Source organism: Rana temporaria, chromosome 2 (genome assembly GCF_905171775.1).
Source record: "Rana temporaria chromosome 2, aRanTem1.1, whole genome shotgun sequence".
Taxonomy (NCBI): Eukaryota; Metazoa; Chordata; class Amphibia; order Anura; family Ranidae; genus Rana; species Rana temporaria.
In genome coordinates this window covers 354,538,487-354,562,244 of record NC_053490.1, presented here as the reverse complement: position 1 = coordinate 354,562,244, position 23,758 = coordinate 354,538,487, and the positions used below count along the sequence as shown (strand labels likewise).

Here is a 23,758-nt window from a genome sequence, read left to right as displayed (position 1 = left end):
TCCGGCCAGCGAGCGTGAGCACACCTTTGCAAAAGAGGCTGGGTCTGCCATGACATACCCCATGACTCCTGGGGTGGCCGGTGAGCTTTGCTCCGAGGTCCACACATGACTGGGCTGTGGTGTTGTCTCACTAACAGTGGACCGGGCCGACAGCTGCCTCCATTGTGTTTGTAGGCCTGTCAGGAATGAGTTAGTGAGTCCTCGCTTGGACAGGTAAGTACAGTCCCTCCCGCTTCGGTGGGTTGGTACAGCTGGGCATTCCTGAGTTTTGGGGTTCTCCTATCCTCCCTTCCCTGCTCCTTTTCCCTCTGCTGCATTAAGGTAAGGTGCCCCCCCCTCATTAAGGGGGGCACCTTACTGAGGGGATTGCGGTGTTTTTCTTTTTACTGCTGGGGTCTTTTTAGCCACGTAAGACCTTTATGCAGGTAAAGGACCTGGCCAGTTTTTGCGATTCGGCACTGCATCGCTTTAACTGACAATTGCGCGGTCGTGCGATGTGGCTCCCAAACAAAATTAGCGTCCTTTTTTCCCACAAATAGCTTTCTTTTGGTGGTATTTGATCACCTCTGCGGTTTTTATTTTTTGCGCTATAAACAAAAATAGAGCGACAATTTTGAAAAAAACAAACAATATTTTTTACTTTTTGCTATAATAAATTCCCCCAATAAAGATATAAAACATATTTTTTTCTCAGTTGTTTGATAAAAAAAATTGCAATAAGCGTTTAACGATTGGTTTGCGCAAAATTTATAGTGTTTACAAAATAGGGGATAGTTTTATGGCCTTTTTATAAAATTTTTTTTTTTTACTACTAATGGCGGCGATCAGCGTTTTTTTTTTTTTCATTGACTGCGACATTATGGCGGACACATCGGAAATTTTTGGGACCATTGTCATTTTCACAGCAATAAATTCTATAAAAATGCATTGTTTACTGTGAAAATGACAATTGCAGTTTAGAAGTTAACTACTAGGGGGCGCTGTAGGGGTTGTGTGACCTCATGTTTTTCTAACTGTAGGGGGCGGGGCTGCACGTGTGTCGTCATTGATCGTGTTTCCCTATATCAGGGAACACACCTTCAATGAAGCTGCCACTGTAAAGAACGGGGAAGGTGTGTTTACACACACCTTTCCCCGTTCTTCAGCTCCGGTGACCGATCGCTGGATACCGGCTGCGATCGGGTCCGTGGGTCCCGCGACCGCGGTCACTACCCAAGACTGGGCACTTAAAGGGGACGTACAGGTATGTGCCTGTGCCCAGCCGTGCCATTCTGTCAACGTATATCTGCAGGTCCTTAAGTGGTTAAAAGAGGAGTTTGGACACTGTTTAGCCTCTTTGGGCTTTCACAGTTCAAAATGCTGCGTTCTGTCGCCATTTTTTGGATGATTTTCAGTTACTATTGAAAATCCCATTGGCGCCCATTTTGTTGTAGCCACGCTATGGCGCAGGTTACTATTGCGGTCGGCCATCTCGTGCTGGTCCCTACGGCACGCAGCACAGGTCTCCTCCCAGTTTACCGCACAAGTTTACCTCACAGTTTACCTCACGGTTTTTCCTCCCCTCACACACGCTGTGTACTGAGGGCGGGCAACGCTGCTGTGCAGTCTTTTCCTGTGAATGTTGAGTCCCCTGGGACCCCCCGTTTAGCGCAGCAAGAGGGTGGGTTTTCAGTCTAGCCTGAATAGGGCCCTGGGAGCTTTTGAAATGGAGTCAGTCTCTTCCCCAATCATTCCTGAAGTGGCAGCTGGTGCTCCTGCACCTGGGATTCCCACATTCAATTTGTCAGTAGTCCTGAAATCCTTTATTGCCAAAGTGGGAGCGGGGTGCCGATGTGAGGGGTGTACAAGGCGCCCCCTCCCCCCGCTTTCCCCTGGGGAATGATCTATATCAGACCAGGTCCTGGCTGCGGCTCAGGTCCCCCGGTTCTGTTTCATATGGAGACGTGGACGGTGGTGTGGTGGTTCACTCCCTCACCTGGCAGCAAGAGTCACGGGTTTAAATCTGGACTCCAACACAAACTGCCTGGAGATTGCATGCTCTCTCCTTAATCCGGTTTCCTCCCACACTCCTATGACATGTGTGTAGAGCACTTGTCAGTGCACTGTATGGAACTCCCTTATGCTGTCTGCAGCGGAGGTTTGTGAAAGCTTTTCCTTGTTTTTTCTTTGACTAGTTCATTTATAAGGAATGGGAAATGCCGCAGAAGTCTTTTTAGTTCCTCAACACCTGGGGGTTTCCCCCTTTTGAGGAGAGTTTAAAAAAAAAATATTCTCCTCAGGTTGTTGCTCTCCCTATAGAAGGGACCCCTTCCTTCAGTGACCTTATTGATAGGAGGTCCGAGGCGCTGACCCGCTCCATGTTTACCAACCTTGGTGTCTGACACTCTCTGAATGGGCAAGGTTTTGCACAGACTGTGGAGGAGCACCAGCTCCCTCCCTAAATTATTAGATTGGCCGAACGGTTGGTCCACAGCCTTCTATTTGTCTGTGATGCCACACGGGGCATCCTTGATGTCCAGAGCCTCTGTTTCGGCGGTGGTCTTGCGACGCCTGATTTGGCTGAATTGCTGGTCTGCTGACCTAGCATCTTAAAATGCCCTGGCTGATTTACCCTTCAGGGGTGGGAGTTTTTTTGGTACCTCGTTGGATGACATCAAGGATGTCACTGGGGGTGAGAGCACTCTCCTCCCTCAGTCCACCAGGGGAAAGGAGCTGTGCCATGGGCCGGGCCCGCGGATTTACCCTCCCAGGCCGACTAAAGGCTCAACTGGGGGACTGAAATGTCCCTGGGTGAGTAAGCCGAACACGCCGGCACCCTATCCCGCCAATGTATGTAGCCTCCCCCTTCCCGTATCTTGGGTGGGGGCACGGCTTTGCAGGTTCACAGCTTGGTGAACCTCCCTGCTTGCCGTCCAGTGGGTCTGTGGGGTGGTCTCTTTGGAGTATTAGATAGGGTTCCTTCCTATCCACCGAACAGATTTTTTTTCCCTCGAGTCTTGCGGCTCGTCCTTCTGCCCTGAGGAAGTGTGGGGCTTGCTAAGCTGCGGGGTAATTTTTACCTGTCCTGTAGGACTAGAGGTTTGAGAGAATCTGTTCTCGGTCCCAAAGATGGACGGGTCCGTCCGATTTTGGGCTTCAAGAAAAATGTTAAAGATGGGTAGTTCCGCACGGAATCCATTCGTTCGGTGGTAGCTGCGTTCTATCCGGGGGATTTTCTGGCATCCTTGGACATCAAGGACGCATACATGCATGTCCCATTTTGCGCAATTCACAGAGATTCTGTGCTTCGCGATTGTGGCCCTTCCTTTTGATTTAGCGTCAGCACCAAGAGTTTTCACCAGGGTGTTCGCACTTATCCTAGCTTTGCTGGGACATCGAAGCTTTGCCATTACGGGCTGCTTAGACGCCTTTTTTCTGAGAGCAGCTTCTGGCTCGGAATTAGTGGAGGATGTGTCGACCCTCCGAAAATTTGGGTAGGTGTTAAACATTTTGAAGTCGGTCCTGGTTTTGGAGTAGCTAGGGTTGATCGGGACTCCTCGGTGGTGAAGATTTTTCTTACCTTGGAGAAATTGCAGACTCTTCAGTCTGCTGTGAGGGTGTTGGCTTCATGCAATCGGTCATTTCTCTGTTTTGCATGCCAGTCCTGGGCCTGTTGGTAGCCTCCTTTGAGTCGGTACCGTATGCCACTCGTGTTTTCTAGTGGGAGATACTGTCCAAGTGGTACAAAACTCTTTTATCTCTGGATCATCAGATCTGGTGAGCCACCTACTCAGTCTCTCTGAATTGGTGGCTGGGATCCCCTACTCTTCGCTCCGGGAAGTCGTTTCTTCCCGTTCAGTGGACGGTGATTAAGACGGTCGCCAGCCTCATGGGTTGAGGGGGGCGCCTGGCGGGTCCAGTCGGCCCAGGGTCACTGGACTCTAGTAGACTCCTGTCAACCGATCAATGTCCTAGTACTTTGGGCGGTCAGGCTATGCCTCTCCTTGTGGTTGAAAGTTCGCCGATCTGGTTTCAGCCGGACAACGCCATGGCTTCGGTCTACCACCAGGCGGACTACCGGAGTCGCCAGATGCTGGCTTTGTGACGGTATTACAATGATATCCCCGTCAACGTTCCCTTCTTCCCATAACGAAAATCACCCCAATATTCCACGAGGAGGAATATTCCTGGAGTCGCCCAGAAAGCCACACATGAGACAAGCTTACTGCTGGAACAACACACTTTAATGGTTTTCTTCTCAGCTTTTTATACAGTCCAAGACATTCAAGCAACAATGAAATCTCCACCCCCCCTAATCACACACTAAGGCTAATCACTAAAACATTCTAGACAGGTCGGCACCGACCGACAATTATCATGTCTAATCACTGCACATTCCTTAAACAGCATAACAATAAACCACCTTCACACACTTGAGTTTCCTAGGCAGACGTTTCGTCTGCATCCAGTTTGACACCTATTAACACCTCTGAGCATCACTAGGTTGTAGACAGCGTTATCACACAATTAAAGGCCTTTCAAAAGCTAGCCTTATTTAACATATGAACAGTCTTTACAGAGAGAGATGAGTCACACATGAAAACACCGGTTACCTCTAACCCACAGCATTAAATTAGCAGGGAGAGAATTAGACTGAAGCATATAGGCAAAAAGTCCTTCACAATGGCCCCCCTTTTTCTCCCTGCTTCGGCAAACCCGGTTGGACCTTCCCTGGTCCAGTAGGGTTGACGGGTTCAGAGCTTTTAGTCCGAGGTTAACTCCGTTTGGCGTAACTGACCTCCCTTGGCAACTGCTCCCGACTCAGGTATGCCCCCGGGTCGTCGGATCACACGCCGGTCAGTCCCCAAGTCTTTGTGCGATCTGCAGAGTCACCAGAAGTCAGTGTGAAGACAGCGAATGGGTCTGTGCTCTGCCGTCTAGGTGTCCCGCTATGGGAGTGGCAGGTTATGGCTCTGAAGTGACAATCGCAGGAGATTCATAAAAAGAAAAGTTATATTTGTTGAAATGCTGTAGCACTGGTGCTCAGAGTCCGGGGGGGGGATCAGTGCCCCATAGGGTCAGCCACCCTCTGCTCCCTCCGCAGCTGCCGGTTCTCCTCTTTGAGCTTCTCCAGCTCCATCTCCAGTTCATGGAGCCTGGGGGGGTCAGCCCGCTGTGACCTCAGGTGGTTGTTCTCCTCCATGCGGCTTATGCACTCCTCCAGCTCTATGTACTCACGGATCAGATCCTGCTTGCTCATGTCCTGCAGGCTCTCCACGTGGTCCATCATCAGGAACTGGGTGGTGGTGTAAGGGGCCACCGGTGGGCCCTTGGCGAACATCTCGGCCCGCATCTGGGACGCCCGCTACGACTCCCTCTCCTCCAGTCGCTTCTTCTCCTCCCAGGTCAGCTTGTTATACGGCTTCCAGGACCTCTTCTTCTTGGGGGGTAGCCGGCGGTGCCTTTCTGCCCAGCTCCCTCCAAGGCCCCTCCGGCTCATGGCTGTCACCCATGACCAGCCGACAATGGTGTTCCCTGTTGTCCGTAATAACAGATTGTACCGTGAGGACTTCGTAAAGGGTGTCCAATGGTTCTTCCTGACCCAGCTCCTGGAGATCCCAAGCCGAGTCTACACAATGGGCTGCTGCTGGTGGGCGGTACCCAGGTTGAGACCAATTTGACCTGGTGTTGTCATTCATGGGGCAATTCTGCTTGAAGTGACCCAGCTGTTTGCACCCAAAGCAGCGTTGTTCGTTGTCCTCCTGGCGTGGATAGCGAGGGCTAGATGTCACCGGTCTGTTAGGAGGTTGGTATCTAGCGGCTGGTGGGTGTGAGGGTACCGTTGGTCATGGAGGTTGTACCTGTGGTGTGACCTGGTTCGTCTTGCGAGTTTCCGCATATTCATCCGCCAACTTAGCGGCCTCTGGTAGAGTCATGGGCCTGCGATCTCTCACCCAGTCTTTGACGTTCGTCTGGATGTGATTGTAAAATTGCTCCAGGAGCATTGGTTGCAAAATGTCCTCTGCGGTGGTGGCCTGGCTGCTGTTAACCCAGTTAGAGGCCGACAGGGATAACTGGCATGCCCATTCCGCCTAAGAGTCTTTCGTGGTTTTGCGTGAGTCCCTGAACTTCTGTCGGTGGGACTCTGGGGTTACTGCATAACGAGCCAGGAGCACTTCTTTAACCCTGGCGTAGCTATGGATATCCTGATCTGGCACGGTCCGGAAAGCATCAGAAGCTTTGCCTGACCGTTTGCCTGACAATATTGCGACCCACTCTCTTCTAGCTATTCGGTGCAGGTTACATTGTCGCTCAAAATCTGCCAGGTAGTTATCAATCTCACAGTCCTTTTCATCAAAAGCTTTAAAAAGCGCTAAACGGAATCTTCCTTGTGTCTGCTTTGCTGTACTCACTGTTCGGAGAATGTGCGGCTGCTTGTTGGACTGCTGCCAGTTTTAACTAGTTCTGCGTCTTATTTCTTTAGCCTCCTATAGCTCTGCGTCTCTTATTTGTTTGTCTCTTATTTGTTTAGCCTCCTTCGCTAACAGGTCCATCACTCTCAGCACCACATCCGCCATTGGGTTCGGACCGAACCATGCTAGCTTCTCTCTCATTACTTTGTTGGCTGGCGATTCCTCCTCCTGAATCACTGGTGTCTCCATCTCTTGTACTGCTGGCGTTGCTGCAATCCCGTCCTCCTGGTCTAGCTCCATTAATTCTGCTATGATGACCCACTTGGTTTTGTTGCTAGCAATCCTTCCACTAACTTCCAGTAGTTCTTCCAGTGTCTGCTTGGAATCCGGGTGTAAAGGGGAATAGAAGGGAAAATCCCGCTGCTGCCAACCAGTTGTGACGGTATTACAATGATATCCCCGTCAACGTTCCCTTCTTCCCATAACGAAAATCACCCCAATATTCCACGAGGAGGAATATTCTTGGAGTCGCCCAGAAAGCCACACATGAGACAAGCTTACTGCTGGAACAACACACTTTAATGGTTTTCTTCTCAGCTTTTTATACAGTCCAAGACATTCAAGCAACAATGAAATCTCCACCCCCCCTAATCACACACTAAGGCTAATTACTAAAACATTCTAGACAGAATTATCATGTCTAATAACTGCACATTCCTTAAACAGCATAACAAACCACCTTCACACACTTGAGTTTCCTAGGCAGACGTTTCGTCTGCATCCAGTTTGACACCTATTAACACCTCTGAGCATCACTAGGTTGTAGACAGCGTTATCACACAATTAAAGGCCTTTCAAAAGCTAGCCTTATTTAACATATGAACAGTCTTTACAGAGAGAGATGAGTCACACATGAAAACACCTGTTACCTCTAACCCACAGCATTAAATTAGCAGGGAGAGAATTAGACTGAAGCATATAGGCAAAAAGTCCTTCACAAGGGTGACTGGTCTCTGTACTTGGAGGTGTTTCAGCTCCCTTGCAGGAGGTGTGTCTCACAGGGCATGGATCTTCTGGCCCGCTCGTCTCAACCACAAGGTGTCAGAGTTCGTGGCCAGGTCTAGTGATCCCTGTACGGACGCGTCAGATGCATTGGTGGTCCTGTGGGGTCTGTATCGGCTACTTTGTCTTTCCTCCATTGTAGTTGCTTCATTCGGCTGCTCCACAGAGTGGAGGCCGAGGGGATCCCGATGATTCTAATCGCTCCAGATTAGCCTCGGTGTCCTTGGTACACAGAACTCGGGCGCCTGGTGGCGGATGTACCCTGGTGTTTGCCAGGGCGGGAGGATCTTTTGTATCAAGGTCCCATACTTCCTCCTGTGGTACAGTCGCTGGCTTGCACGACATGGCTGTTATAAGCCAGACTTTAAGGCTCTGTTCACACCTAGGCGTATATACGCCTGAAGCGTGACGCCGCAGCAGCCCCTAAGACGCTGGAGGGATGATTTTACATTGCCCTCTATGGAGATGGTTCACATCTCCACGCCGAACGCCTGCCGCCTGAAAACAAGTCCCGGACCTTTTTTTCAGGCGGCGTTCGGCATAAGAGATGTGGACCTGGGGGTAAGTTGCATTCACAATCGCAGCGTTTTGTCGCCACAAATCGCGGTACAAAACGCTGCGATTAGGTACGCCAAGGTGTGAATGTAGCCTAAGAGACCAGGGTCTGTCCGTCTCGGTCATCTCACCCATGCAAGGTAGTCTTCCAGGAGGATTTACCATTGCACCTAGAAGGCCTATGTCTCTTTGTGCGAAGAGATGGGGTGACGTCCACGGACGTAGTCGGTGTCCAGGGTCCTGCTTGGAATGGATCTAAAAATTGCCTTAAGCACCGTTTGGGGGCAGATTTCAGCCTTGGCTGTGTTTTTTGTCCGTGGCCTTTTGCGGCCCATTCCCTGGTGGGTACCTTTTTGTGCTAGGGGTTTGTCATATACAGGTGGTTCTCAAAAAATTAGCATATTGTGATAAAGTTCATTATTTTCTGTAATGTACTGATAAACATTAGACTTTCATATATTTTAGATTCATTACACACAACTGAAGTAGTTCAAGCCTTTTTATTGTTTTAATATTGATGATTTTGGCATACAGCTCATGAAAACCCAAAATTCCTATCTCAAAAAATTAGCATATCATGAAAAGGTTCTCTAAACGATCTCTTAACCTAATCATCTGAATCAACTAATTAACTCTAAACACCTGCAAAAGATTCCTGAGGCTTTTAAAAACTCCCAGCCTGGTTCATTACTCCAAACCGCAATCATGGGTAAGACTGCCGACCTGACTGCTGTCCAGAAGGCCATCATTGACACCCTCAAGCAAGAGGGTAAGACACAGAAAGAAATTTCTGAACGAATAGGCTGTTCTCAGAGTGCTGTATCAAGGCACCTCAGTGGGAAGTCTGTGGGAAGGAAAAAGTGTGGCAGAAAACGCTGTACAACGAGAAGAGGTGACCGGACCCTGAGGAAAATTGTGGAGAAGGACCGAGTCCAGACCTTGGGGGACCTGCGGAAGCAGTGGACTGAGTCTGGAGTAGAAACATCCAGAGCCACCGTGTACAGGCGTGTGCAGGAAATGGGCTACAGGTGCCGCATTCCCCAGGTCAAGCCACTTTTGAACCAGAAACAGCGGCAGAAGCGCCTGACCTGGGCTACAGAGAAGCAACACTGGACTGTTGCTCAGTGGTCCAAAGTACTTTTTTCGGATGAAAGCAAATTTTGCATGTCATTCGGTAATCAAGGTGCCAGAGTCTGGAGGAAGATTGGGGAGAGGGAAATGCCAAAATGCCTGAAGTCCAGTGTCAAGTACCCACAGTCAGTGATGGTCTGGGGTGCCATGTCAGCTGCTGGTGTTGGTCCACTGTGTTTTATCAAGGGCAGGGTGAATGCAGCTAGCTATCAGGAGATTTTGGAGCACTTAATGCTTCCATCTGCTGAAAAGCTTTATGGAGATGAAGATTTCATTTTTCAGCACGACCTGGCACCTGCTCACAGTGCCAAAACCACTGGTAAATGGTTTACTGACCATTGTATTACTGTGCTCAATTGGCCTGCCAACTCTCCTGACCTGAACCCCATAGAGAATCTGTGAGATATTGGGAAGAGAAAGTTGAGAGACTCAAGACCCAACACTCTGGATGAGCTTAAGGTCGCTACCGAAGCATCCTGGGCCTCCATAACACCTCAGCAGTGGCACAGGCTGTTTGCCTCCATGCCACGCCGCATTGAAGCAGTCATTTCTGCAAAAGGATTCCCGACCAAGTATTGAGTGCATAACTGAACATAATTATTTGAAGGTTGACTTTTTTTTATTAAAAACACTTTTCTTTTATTGGTCAGATGAAATATGCTAATTTTTTGAGATAGGAATTTGGGGTTTTCATGAGCTGTATGCCAAAATCATCAATATTAAAACAATATAAAGGCTTGAACTACTTCAGTTGTGTGTAATGAATCTAACATATATGAAAGTCTAATGTTTATCAGTACATTACAGAAAATAATGAACTTTATCATAATATGCTAATTTTTTGAGAACCACCTGTACTTCCCCCCCCTCTTGGTTCACCTCTTCCCCCTTGAGTTTGGGCTCTGGTGCTCTCAGTTCTTCAGGAACCTTCCTTGTTGGAAACTTCAGAGAGATTCTTCTCTTGACACTATCCTGGAAGGTGGCATTTTTAGTGGCCATTACTTCTGTCAGAAGGGTTTCTGAGTTGGCGGTCTTGCCTTGCAAGTCGCCATGCTTGATCCTCCATAAGGATTACGTGGTGGTGCTTTCGAAGGTGGTTTCGGCCTTTCGCCTGAATGAAGACTTTGTTCTTCCATCCTTGTGTCCTCGGCCGGCACATCCTAAGGAGGTTGCGTTTCCTACTTTAGACACCTTGCGGGTGTACCTCCTGCTACGGCTCAGTTTCGGAGATCTGAAGCCCCTTTTGTGTCGGTGTCTGGTCCACAAAAGGGCCTGGCGGTCTCGACGACTACCATTTTTCGGTGGATCAGGCAGGCTGTCATACAAAGCTAGCTCTTAGGGGGCGGGCCCCCCTTTTCCGGTCACGGCACTTTCGACCAGGGCAATTGGTGCTTCCTGGGTTTTCTGACATGCGTCTGTCTCACAGGTGTGCGGGGCGGCGACTTGGTTGTCTGTCCACACTTTTTCCAGATTTTACATGGTTGCTGTGAGTGCATCTTCGGATGCTTCTTTCGGCCGCTAGGTTTTGCAGGCGGTCGTTTACTGTTGCATCTCCTCTGTTGAGGAGCTCGGCTTGTTTTGGGGTGAAGTTAAAATTGGTTTTACTGATACTGTTCCCACCCCTCATTTTTGACACTGCTTGGGGACGTCCCACTTGTCAAGATTTAAGGAGCTGTGTCCGTCCATGGACGATAAGAGAACATAGAATGTTTTTGTACTCACCGTAAAATCCTTTTCTGACGTCCATGGACGGACACAGCACCCACCCCTGCTTTTTAGGTTTGTACTGCTTGTTACGAACTGAGGCTGCATACTGCAGGGAGGAGGGTTATGTCTGGAGGGATCGCCCCCTGGGCGGGGCTGTTCAACCCTGTTAAAGTAACATGTATTTAATTATCTAAAATGTTTCTGCCTAGTCCTCTCCTGTAAACAGGGAACATAGCTGTGTCCGTCCATGGACATCAGAGAAAAGGATTTCACAGTGAGTACAAAAAATAAATATCGGTGCAACCCTACCTGAAACAAATAAGTATTTGTTGCGTATTTCCACTAAGTTAGAGGAGTTAGAGGATTGCGCTGCACTAATTTCTGGTTGTGTTCGTCACAAAGTAAGACCTTATCATATACCGTAGATTATGTAGCGCCTAAGGTTCAAAAGGTGGGGGGTGTGGAGCAGGGCTGGCCCATGACATTGTGCTGTTTGGGTCCGAAAATGCTGCCCCCCACCAAAAAATAAAATCGGACCCCACAACCATTATTTAATATCATGATAATTAAAACTAAAATAAAATTTATCGGGAAGTCAGATTTATATGCAACCGCACCTTGTCTATATGCAAAATGATGACATACCACCACGTTCCTGCTCACCTATCCTGACGCCTTAGGGCAGGGGTGCCCAACCTTTTGAAGAGCGAGGGCCACTTAAGCAACTTGGTAACCAGTCGAGGGCCACAATGAGCGTAGCGGTGGATGACAGGTTGCGGCTTCTCTATAGGCCCTACTATCCGCCCAGATGAAAGGGAATGAATTCTCTTCTGTTTTTCAGATTGGAGGTAGGTGGGCGTAAACTGACATCAGTCGCTCTATAGAGGTGCATTAAGGGTCCCATTTAGTCGGGCCGATCGTGTGAAAGGGGCCTAAGGCTGCTTTTACACTGATGTGCTGCAGTTTACCCACAGCGTAGTGCACCCGTGTCTATACTGCGGGTTAGCTGAACTTTGCCATAGACTCCACCTGTGGCAAAAGCCAGCGCTTTAGTGGAAGCATCGGCTTGTGGGGTTCTGCTCTGCAGCCGCTTTCTTCCTCTACCACCAGCTTCATTCACAACACTGATGCTGTGGTATGGCAGGTCGGCAACCTGCGATCTGGGCTTGCCAACCCTCCATTCCAGAGAAGGAGGTTGCGGGCCACATTAGAGGGCTTTGCGGGCCACATTAGAGGGCTTTGCGGGCCACATGTGGCCCCCGGGCCACTGGTTGGCTACCCCTGCCTTAGGGCATCTATGAGTGCATTGTGTGTCAGCACAGTGGGGCTCCCCACCCCTCAGGGCCTGTGTACAGTGAACACGTTGCACCCATGGATGATATGCAACTTGGATACGGCAGGCTAGGGCAGTATAGGGTCATGCTAGGGTAGTATATGGACAGGCTAGGGTAGTATAGGGACAAGCTAGGGCTGTATATTGATTTTTGAGCATGATGGGTTATACAGCATTTGGCCATCCAGCATATCAGCAGCCACTACTAGAAAAATGATGGACACGCTTTGTGTGCTGTCACCCAGAACTAACTTATTTTACCTCTCTGTTGCTCTCTCTTAGCCTCACAAGCTGCGCCGAACATTGGCTGCTGGCAGAGCCGGTGGTGAAGGGATCTTTCATTGTCTTCTGTCTCCTGTGGGTACCCTGCCCCCGGCAGCACACACCTGACCTCTTCATGTGTGCTCGGGTGTTTTAACAGCCGGTGTTGGATTGTGTGCTAGCACCCTCGCGCCTGACGAGTATGAGTATGCATGTTGAGGTCAGCCTTTTTACAGGGCAGAGGAGCAGTCTGGAGGCCAGTTGTAGCCCTGCCCACTTTCCCAGTCCGCCCCTGGATGACACCAGAAACTGCTGGAAAACAAATCTTGGACGTCAATTTGCCACCCCACTCAGTTCCGCCTGGGTTCAATGGACACAGCTGGACCCATGGTAGGGCCAGCCCTGGTGTGGCGATTGCCAACAAAGTATAAAGCTTCTCTAATGAGCAACGTTACAGCCACGTGCCTACTTGCTGAACCTGTGGCAACCTGATGGATTGTGCAAGATGGTGACTTACTAATCAGAATGGCAATCCACCTAGTATATACAAAATAAGATGCATCAAATAAATGCTGTATCCGTGTTTTTTTTTTTTAAAGAGCAACTGTCATCTCTGTCCTGCAGCAGCGCCTCCTCTGACTCGCTGTTGACTCACCGACAGTCCAATTCACTTTAAAAGGACCACTTGTGATGCGGCAGTGACGCAACAAGGTGAAGGATGTGGCGGCAGCAGGTGAGTGGATGTCTGCTAACAAGTGCTACCATGATAGATTTGAAATGACAGGTGCTCTTTAAATGTAAGGACTTATTCTTACTGGTAGTTAGAATCTTTAATATTTTTTCAAACAAAATGAAGGTTTCCTATTTGGAATAATAAGCTGTCAGATTAGTAAAACCGTGATATCAGAACCAATTCAATCATACAATTTGTAGTGTATATAGATTTGCAAAACAATGGGATAAAGGATTATTCCTGAACTTTGTTTTATCCCATGATTACTGTGAAATTGTGTGAATGCATCCATGCAGTGCATGTTATCACAGCTTACAGAGCTTTGATTCATTGAATGAGTTTACCAAAAATTAAAATATTGCAGAATATACATCCTCATGCTACATAACTAAGCTCCATTCCATGCTGAATAAACTAAATTATTAATGTATTTTAAATGGAAAACGATCTTTAGATAGATTTTTTACTCCAAAAGCATTTTATTAAAATAAAATCTGATTTATTTTTTAACCACTTGCCGCCCGACCGTATAGCAAAATCACGGTGGCAAAGTGGTGTAGTGTTCCTGATCTTAATTGATATGACGTGACCAGGATAACAAAGTCGACGCACGCCCACGGGGACAAGCAGTGCGGCGATCGGAGGTGCTGTATGTCATTTGGACACACAGCAACTCCGATCTTGGTGTGAAGCCTCATACCACGTGATCAGCTGTGACCAATCACAGCTGATCACCGCACAAACCAGGAAGTACCGGTAAATGGCTTTCCTCAGTTTACGCTGACAGGGAGAGACGATTGTTTGGTCCAATGTTGTGGTCCGAACAAATCTGCTAAAGAAATCTTTAATTTAGAAAATGCCAACCTTAAATTGATTTAACGCCCCGCAAGCGTTCAAAATAGCATTTAAGATTTATTTAGCAGATTTCTTTGGCCATCGATAAACATTCCGCCCCCCAGCACTGCCCATTGTTGAAAAATCCCTTCTTGTAAATATTCACCCCTCACCTACATGCACGTGCCTCGGCCACGCGAGACAACAGATGTTCGTAATCTCAGCTGTTCTGCAGCTCATGCACAGTTCAAACCGGGCAATATTCAATAGCCGGGCACTTCTCGACAGAACAGCGGCACTGATTGTCATCACTGGTGGGCACTGATTGGCATTATTGGGCACCACTGGTGGGCACTGACAGGCCTCACTGATGTGGCTGCCCTGATAAACATTGCACTGATTATCAATGCAGATGTCCACACTGAGGAAAGCGGCTTATCGGGCGTCTGTGAGCCCCCGAGGCATGTTCTGAAGGACATCATATGATGTCCACTTTTGAGTGGGCGTCTGATGTCCTTCAGGACATACCCCGGGGGCTCACATACGCTTGATAAGCCGCTTTCCTCAGTGGGGACATCTGCATTGATAATCCGTGCAATGATTATCAGGGCAGCCCCACCAGTGATGCCACTTGGTGCCCACCAGGGTTGTCCCGATACCACTTTTTTATAACCGAGTACAAATATCGATACTTTTTATCAAGTACTCACCGATACCGATTACCGATACTTTTTTTTAATTTCAAAGTATTTTATTTTGAAGTAACAGAAAAATACATACCAAAAGCGACAGCAGGCGTAAAGCTTAGATACAAAACGACGTCAGCCAAACATATGAATGAGCAACAAGCATACACAAACAGGATATATAATGGAACATCTGATATAAGAGTACCATGGTGAAATTAATGAATACAAAATAAAAAAACGGGTTCCTAGTGATCCGAGCGATGGCATCTCCCGCCCCCCGATACCCCATATGGGAACTAACTGTATCGGGAAAGGAGACCCCAGCACCCAATCCCACCAACCTTGTCCAGGAGGTTGAGAAAAATTGCCATGGTGAATATTATCCTTGAGAGAAGATGGAGAATAAAAACAAAACTAGAACAATACTCTATAATGGAGAGATAATATAAGGCAACCTGTCGCTCTTGCCTGTAGACTTTCTTAACAAAAAGGAGGGGGGGTAGAAAGGGAGGGAAAGGGAGGAAAGGAAGGGACAAAAGCGGGAAGAGATAGAGGGAGATAAAAGATAGGCGCATCAGACTGGGCTCACATCAAAGATTAAGTAGAGAGAGTGTTGGAGTTCAGTGGGGTACCCACATAATTAGCCCATGATTCCCAGATAGATTCAAATTTACTGGACGTATCCAGTAGTATGCTGGAGAGCTTCTCCTGTACCATTATCCAAGAGACCTTCCTGATTACCGCCGGGAAGGAGAGTTTCTGAGTTTTCCAGTCCCTTGCTACCGTGAGTTTAGCCCCTAGAAAAATGAAGTGGATTGGCCGACGGGAGGCCTGAGATATTAGAGGGATAGGCATTGAGAAGGGCGACCATTGGGGTTCTGGGAATCTGGCTTTCCACAAGCTTGTCAATCATATTGAATATTTTTTTCCAGAAGGAACGGATTCTGGGACACTCCCACCAGATGTGGGACATCGTGCCTATAAGCTGGTATCCTCTGAAACAGAGGGTCAGCGGTCGGAAAAATGGAGGCTAATCTAGAGGGAGTATAATACCATCTGGGTATAACTTTTTAGACTTGCTTCCATTAAAGTAGTGTTCAAGATGCCTTTAAATGAGTTGAAGCTTGCCTTCTGCCAGACCCCCAAGTCCCACTGAAATTGAAAATCGGATTCCCAGGATTGCATGTAGGATGACTTGGTAGTGGTAGAGACAATTGACAAAAAGACCATCGAGATCCCCCCTTCTGGTCCATGGCCTGACCACACCATAGCTCATAATCAGTGAACCGAGGGGGAAGGGGCTTATCCGACCAGATCTTGTGCAAGAAATGAGAGATTTGTCCAAACCTAAATATTTCCAAAGTGGGTAGGTTGAGCTTTTTTATACAGTGGGTAAGGGTAATAGGACCCGCAGCTGTGAAAAAGTGTCCGATTCGGTACGGTCCTTTATCCAGCCACCATTTAAATGCCAAATGACACTAGAGAAGGGTGAGACCGCATAGAGTGCCAGAGAGCAAAAGTATGGGGGCCATAATCGGGGGGGCGGTTTCTCGTGGGCTCCAGAGCAGATAGTCTAGGGTAAATCGAAGTACTGCCTGTCTTTCTATTTGTACCCAATCCGGTTTCTCGTATTTGGAGTAGATAACCGACATTCAAGCTATTCTGGTTGCCAGATAATATTTGTGTAGGTGAGGTAAACCCAGTCCCCCCTTTTTTTCTGTGTAAGTATAGTGTTTGTTGAGGGAGTCTGTAGCCCGCCTTTCCCCAAGTGAATTTGAGTATTTTGCTTTGAAGTGATTTGAGAGGATCTTTAGTAATTGGTATAGGAAGGGAGCGAAACAGGTATAACAGCCTGGGCAGCAGTGTCATCTTCACGGAGTTAACTCTCCCAAACAATGATAGGTTGTTCTTGGACCAGGAAATTTGATCTAATTCCAACTTTCTGAACATAGGAGGATAGTTACTCATATAGAGATTCTCATATTTCGCCGTGAGGTTAATTCCCAGATATCTAATGGAAGAGTCACTCCATTCAAATTGAAAGTGTTTTTGTAGGAGGGCAACGGTGTCTAACGGAAGGGATATGTTTAGCACTTGGGACTTAGAATAGTTAACCTGGAGGCCTGAAATCTTGGCAAAGTCCTCTAAGGTGTGACACAGGTTGGGCGGGGGGGGTTATAGGAGCCATGAGGAAGAGGAGAATATCACCCACAAAGAGACCGTATTTATGGATTTGAGGGCCACAAGTAACTCCCTGTATATTAGGGTTTTGGCGAATGGAAATGGCTAGAGTCTCAATTGCTATAGCAAAAACAAGCGGAGATAGTGGACAGCCTTGTCTAGTGCCCTTCGCTATGGATAGCGGCTTGGAGTAATATCCTTGGAGCCTGATGTAAGCCTGGGGATTCGAGTAAAGAGCATGCATCAGGCCCATAAAACGTTTGCCAAAACCCCAACGCTCAAGGATAGCGAAAAGGTAGGGCCAAGAGACAGTCAAAGACCTTTTGAAGGTCTAGTGAGAGGAGCATCCCTGGTTGTTTAGGCCCCCCCGCCCAGTCTGTTTGGAGGAGTGATACTAAATCAATGTCTCTCCTAATCTAAATCAATGTCTCTCCTAATCTAATCTGGGACTTGTCGACCAGGGATGAACCCCACTTGGTCTTTATGGATATATGCAGCAATGAAGGAAGCCAAACGATTTGCCAACATTTTAGTGAGGATTAAGTCACTATTAATAAGGGAGATGGGTCTGTAGTTGCTAACCTCTTCTGGGTTATTGTCCGGTTTTAGGAATGACTGCAATATTGCAGTCATTCCTAAAACAGTGTTAAGGTGGAGATCAAGTGGGGTTCCCTGCGTCTTTGAGTTAAGGAATTTTGTCAAGTGGGGGATCAGAGTATCAAAGAATGTCTTGTAGTAGGGATTAGAGAGCCCATCTGGGCCAGGGGCAGACCCCGATTTTAAGGGCTTTGATTACTTTCTGAACCTCTTCTACAGAGAAGGGGGCTTCCAGGATGTCTCTATGTTCTGTGGAGAGAGATGGGATGGGTAGGCCATCCAGAAACTCTGAGATGAGAGCTATCCTTGTCTTGGTGTGGGCCGTATAGGTTGGCGTAAAAGTCATGGAAAACCTCAAGAATTTTAGAGGGGTTGGGACTCTAATCTTAGGCATTGTGAAGGACCGAAAACGGGGAGTTCGTTTCGAAGCCAGCATTGATCCCAATCTATCACCCTGTGTGTAAAATCTGTTTTTGCTCCAGCGGATTTGTTTTTCGGCTTTGCTCGTGAGAGCTAGGTTAAGCTCCAGTCTGGTCCTGTTCAGTTGAGTCAGTAACGAGGGAGAGGGGTGCAGTTTGTGTTGGGATCGCAATGATGTGTAATCCTCCTCTAATCTCTTAATGTCGGCTGCCCGTTCACGTTTTCTTTGCGTGGTCAACCTAATGATTTGCCCTCTGATATACTACTTGTGGGCTGCCCACAACGTTTCTGCAGATGTATCCTCAGCCTTGTTAAGAGCAAAGTATTCCTTTAAGGATTTTTTCAGCATGGAGACCATCACTGGGTCTGAAAGAAGACTCATTCAATCTCCAGTGTCCTCTGCCTGGTCTCGAGTGTTGCAGTGGCATTGTCATGGCCACTAGAGAATGGTCCGACAGAACCGTGTCTTTGATTCGTGAGTTGTAGATAAGAGGGATAGTGTGGGTCTGGACTAGGAGGTGGTCAATCCTGGCATACGAATTGTGAGGGCTGGAGAAGTGAGAAAAGTCTCTTGCGGTAGGGTTTAGTTCTCTCCAGACATCAGCCAAGCCATGGGTATGGATGAGTTTGGCTATCTTGAGACTCTCTTTAGTCGGGCGGGTCAATTGTGAGGCGGGAGGTCTAGATCTATCTAGACCCTGATCAAAAGCTGCATTGGAGTCCCCTCCGAAAATGACCGTACCCTCCAGGACAGGGCATAGGGATTCAAAGAGGTGCTTGAAGGAAGCGGCTTGACCCTTGTTGGGGACGTAGTAAGAAGCCAAAGAGTAAAGATGGCCCTTGATCGTTCCTTTAACTAGGATAAATCTACCCTTTAGTGCAGTGGTTCTCAACCTGGGGGTCGGGACCCCCTTGGGGGTCAAATGAGGATTTGCCAGGGGTCCCCAAAACCTGGGCTGTTCCTGGAGCCTGTGGCCGCCCACTCAGCCTCTTCACAGCCACCCATTCAGTTCACGGCATAGCTGGGAGGCAGGGACTAGAGGTCAGCTGACTGGTGAGGATTGTGAAGTGGGAGGGGCTGGAGGAGACCCTATCTGCTGATTTCAGCATAGGTGTCACTGCTACGAGAAACCACAAAGTTGGAGACACAGTGAGTAACACTACCTGTGATTAGAGTTGCCTCTTAAAGTCCCCACTACAGTTCTCAGATCAGCAGATGACCTTGGTCAAGAGCACCTAAGTTTGCTGATCCCAAGTGCCCACCAGCACTGCCACTCATCCCAACCCCCACCAGCAGTGCCACTAAATCCCAACTCCCCTCCAGCACTGCCACTGATTCCATACTCCCCACCAGGGAGTAAGAGAAGGAATAAAAATAGAGAATACATGGAAGGGAGAGGAAAAGAGGGGGAGGAACAAAGAAAAAAGGGAGCGAAAGACTAAGAGAAAGAACAAGAAAGACGTCTAGAGAGGGATGGGGATAACAAACAAGAATTTAGGATAGAGAGGGATAAAAGGAAAAGAAATGAGAACAAAGAGAAAGAGTGGTACACCCTAAAATTTACAATCAGGCCTCGTACACACGAGGGGACATGTCCGATGAAAACGGTCCGCGGAGATTTCGGTCTGATGGTTGTACACCTCAACAAACCGAATTCCGCGCGGACAGCATCCGCAGTGACGTGGCTGCGCCGTCGCCGCGTCATCATCGCGGCGACGTGCGCGACCCTGGAAGGTCAATGCTTCCACGCATGCGTCTAATCACTTCGACGCATGCGAGGGTTTTCGGCCGACCGAACATGTCCGACGGGCAGGCTTCCAGTGGACATGTTTCTTAACATGCTAAGTAACCTTTGTCCGCTGGAAACCTGTCCGATCCGCCGGAAAATTGTCCGGTCAGCCGTACACACGACCGAACATGTCTGCTGAAACTGGTCCGCGGACCATTTTCAGCAGACATGTTCGGTCGTGTGTACGAGGCCTAAGGGGTTCTAATATTGTACAAGTGGAAGAGACTCAGGGATCGCTAAATGTCAGTGGGTTAGGGGTGCAAATTACTTGTCTTACCTTGGGTGCCGACAAGCCACGATAGGAAAATTTTACCGTTAGGGGTCCCCACAACTTGGGAAATTTTTTCAAGGGGTCACGGCACTAGACAGGTTGAGAACCATTGCTTTAGTGTCTTTAGTGTCAGAAATCCAATGAAAATTACAGGATTTTGCAAATAAGATGGCTACCCCTTTAGTCTTTTTCTCTGCACTAGTGAGAAAAAAATTGGGGAAGTGAGAATGGAGGAATCTGGGACTGTACCAAGCCGGAAAGTGAGTTTCCTGAAGCATAACAATGTCGAGCTCGGAAGATTTATATTGGTTAAGCAACTTTTGAGAGGGGAATTCATGCCCTGGACATTGTGAGTGGCTATCTTTAAAGAATTTTGTGTGTGGTCAGCCATGGAACCATAGATGAGGGATGCAAAAACATCCACCGTCACTTACCTCTGGGAATCCGATCCAGCATACCGAAGAAAATTCTGGTCCGCGCAAATGAGGTCTCTCGGGTAGCGATGGCCAGGCGAACCCCCAAACTGAAAGGAAGAAAGAGGTTAGTTGATGCTCCAGAGAAAAAGGATAAAAGAGAAGGAAAGGGAGGAGGGACAGAAGGGTAGGGAGTGTTCTCCCCCTGGGTGAGTGTGAGCCCAGGGAGGAGAAAAGTAACAGAGGACATCTCTCACGTAGGATAGAGAGAGATGCGAAGAACACACAAAAAAAATCTCCAAGCCCAACAGGGCTTGGAGGTCCTATCCCCCAGAGACTGTCTGGAATCTAAGGGATGGGAGGAGGTGCATTTGTGCCACCCCAGACCAGGGCACCCTGGAAAGGAGAAAAAAATAAATAACTTTTAAACAACCTTTACTACATGGGATGAAGGCGATCGGGGTAATATCAACAGAACTGAAAACAAACACTGGTAGGCAATGTAGTCATTGGGGAGTCCAGTAGACCACTTTGGATCCTGCAGTTCATAACCCCCCCCCATCCCACCAGAAAACACGGGGGGGGGAGAGCTTCTCGTGGACTCCTTAGTGGAGCCAAGACGATTCCAGAGGCAGAGACGCCAAATAGTGAAGGACTGCCAGTCTTTAGCCTCCGAATTTGGAAGAGGGACTCTGGAATTCTCCTGTCAGGTATAAACGGAACGTATGAAAACTGCAACATAACTGGCAATGAGGTACCGGAAGAGCACCAGGAAAAAAGATCCTGGGAAAAGGGAGAAATTTAATCTTGGCAGAAATTAAAACGGAGACTTTCTCTGGACTGATTCCAGCTGGGTTGAAAGCTTTGCGTCAGGCAGGAATTCATAGAGAGTTAATTCGTGAAGATCTGCGAGCCTTGGGTTTGTTCCAAAGGGCATCTGGAGGACTCGCAGGAGGCGGTCGTTTGTTAGTGTTCGTGGAGGGGGAAGAGGTTTCCGTGTCCATCTCCTGGAAGATAATCTTCAGGCTAATGAGAAGCTTTTCACCAGTGGCAAAGTTGGAGAAGGATTGGTTCTGGCCTTTATACGTGAATTTCACTGCAAACGGAAAAGCCCATTTGTATTTAATGTCCTTCTGGGTGAGGGCAAGTAACAGCGTTTTAGGTTTCTCCTGCGTTGGATAGTAGAAGGTACAATGTCTGCAAAAATGTGTACAGGGTGACCTTGGCATGTCACCTGTGGCAAGGCCCGTGCCTGCTTCATGATTGCATCCATGACTGCATAATAGCGGGCTTGGCTATAATGTCGCTGGGGGAACCATCCTTCCTGGGGGGCCCGAGAGCTCTACGGGCCCCATCAAGCTCTAGACGGTGAGGCAGGATGTTCGGGATCAGCGTTTTCATGAGGTCTTGTGTTGCCACTGTGACATCCAGGATAGATTCAGGCAGGCCGCAAATTCTGAAATTGTACCTCCTGGACCTATTCTCTAAATCATCAATGCCGGATACCACATTGTCCAATTGATCTTGGATTGATTTGATGAGATCCGTGTTTTGTTGTGAGGCTGCTGCAGTTTGATCCAGCTTCGTTTTAATAAACTCCATCCTGGAATGTTCTGGAGGTCTGCTTTAATGTCCCCAGTGATTTTTGCTACTGTGGAGGCTAAGCCCCTATCCAAGAGCGCAGACAGTTTGAGGTAGAGATCCTCCACATTAAATGGCGGGTCCTGGGCTGGGGGCTCATGATGGTGAGGGATGGTGTAATCTGGCCTGGGAAGCCCTGTGGGGGAGAAAGCCTGTTCCACAAATGTGTGATCGAGCAGGGACTCTGTGGAGGCTGGGGAGGGAATCATGTCCTGCTGGGTCAGTCCGTGAGGCCCTGGGGGGAAGTGTAGGTGGGCTGGGGAGAAGACTTGACCGTATTCCAACTGTCCTTCCCTGAGGGAGACCCGAGACTGAGTGCCTGTATCTGCCTCTGCGGCCATCTTGGTTCTCCCGGGGTGTGTGGGGGCCGAGAATGCCGGCTCCAGATTGTGCCCGCAAGCCGGGTATGACCTGCGGTGGTGCTCTCCACGGGTGCGGAGGGGGTCTTTGATGAGATATCAGGGGTCTTAACAGACCTCTGACATCTCCCCTCTGAGACAGGGAGAAGCATCGGAGCATTGAGTGCAAGTAATGTGGTTGTAATGTGGTTTATTTGAAGAAAGAATCAAGTTTATGTAAAATTAAGATTAGAACAATCAAATGGCATGATGACTTGGCATGTCAGAGATGCACATTTTTAGTAGTGCGTGTTGTTTTGTAATGTGGTTTATTTGAAGAAGGAATCAAGTTTATGTAAAATAAGATTAGAACAATCAAATGGCATGATGACGGTAAACGTCATACTACCAAGATGGGACCTGCCAGAGATACAAATTTAAATGTTTCCTTAGCTTCCTTTTGTCCTTCAATGGCAGAGCAGTAAACCTGCAGTTTATGTCCATAGTGTCCAGGTACAACACCATTATTCCATTCTCTATTGGGACTTAAAGGGTCACTAAAGGAAAAAAATGTTTTAGCTGAAATGACTGTTTACAGGGTATAGAGACATAATAGTTAACTGATTCCTTTTAAAAATAGATAAAAAACAATCATATAATGTGCCTTCAGTTTAGTTTCGTTTTTGCTGTTGTTTGCTGGTTCTCTCATGTACAGAGAGCCACTAGAGGGCAGTCAGCCAATAGAGAGCAGTGATACTTTGTCTAAAACTCCTCAGCACCAATCCAGTTTCGTTTTACACACAGTAATCACACCTCCTTGATTAGTGACCACCGTGAGAAATCTCCCAGTACTGTGGTGATCAGGAAAGAGACAACCAGAAAGTGTCCAGAACAGAGAGGATTTACAGCAACATCAAAGCAAAAACGAACAATGAGGACATGAAACCAGGACTGCAGTAAGGTAAAGGAAGCTATTTAGCTAAAAAAAAATCCTTTAGTGACCCTTTAAAGGGAAACCAACTAATCAAAAAACAAAAATTAATATAAAATCATTACACATTAATTTATGCTTCATTTAAAACCATTGAAACTATACAATTATAAAAACATCATTGTTACTTGGCAACACAGCACAAGGTGCATTGCTGGTTGGTACTCCCAACACCATTTTCTGGTGCACGAGGGAATTCCTGGTTGCAGCTAGGTTAAATGGGATATGAATTTGGCTATAGGTAATGGCACAGGAAGATAATACAACTGCCTAAAAAATGTGTTTGTGGAGCTAATGTTCTTAGATGTAAACATTTGATCAACTGTAGCATGTAAGCTAATTTATTGCTAGACTTTTGCCTGTGATGGTTGTCTAATTGTTTCTAACAGTACATTTTAATATATTTGTCACTTCTCACA

General features: G+C 47.8%; 1 protein-coding gene across 2 annotated transcripts in view; it reads left to right on the top strand.

Moving 5' to 3' along the window:
• STRIP1 (striatin interacting protein 1) overlaps positions 1-23,758 on the top strand; it is a 788,574-nt gene that overhangs the window by 395,765 nt on the left and 369,051 nt on the right. The window lies entirely within an intron of this gene.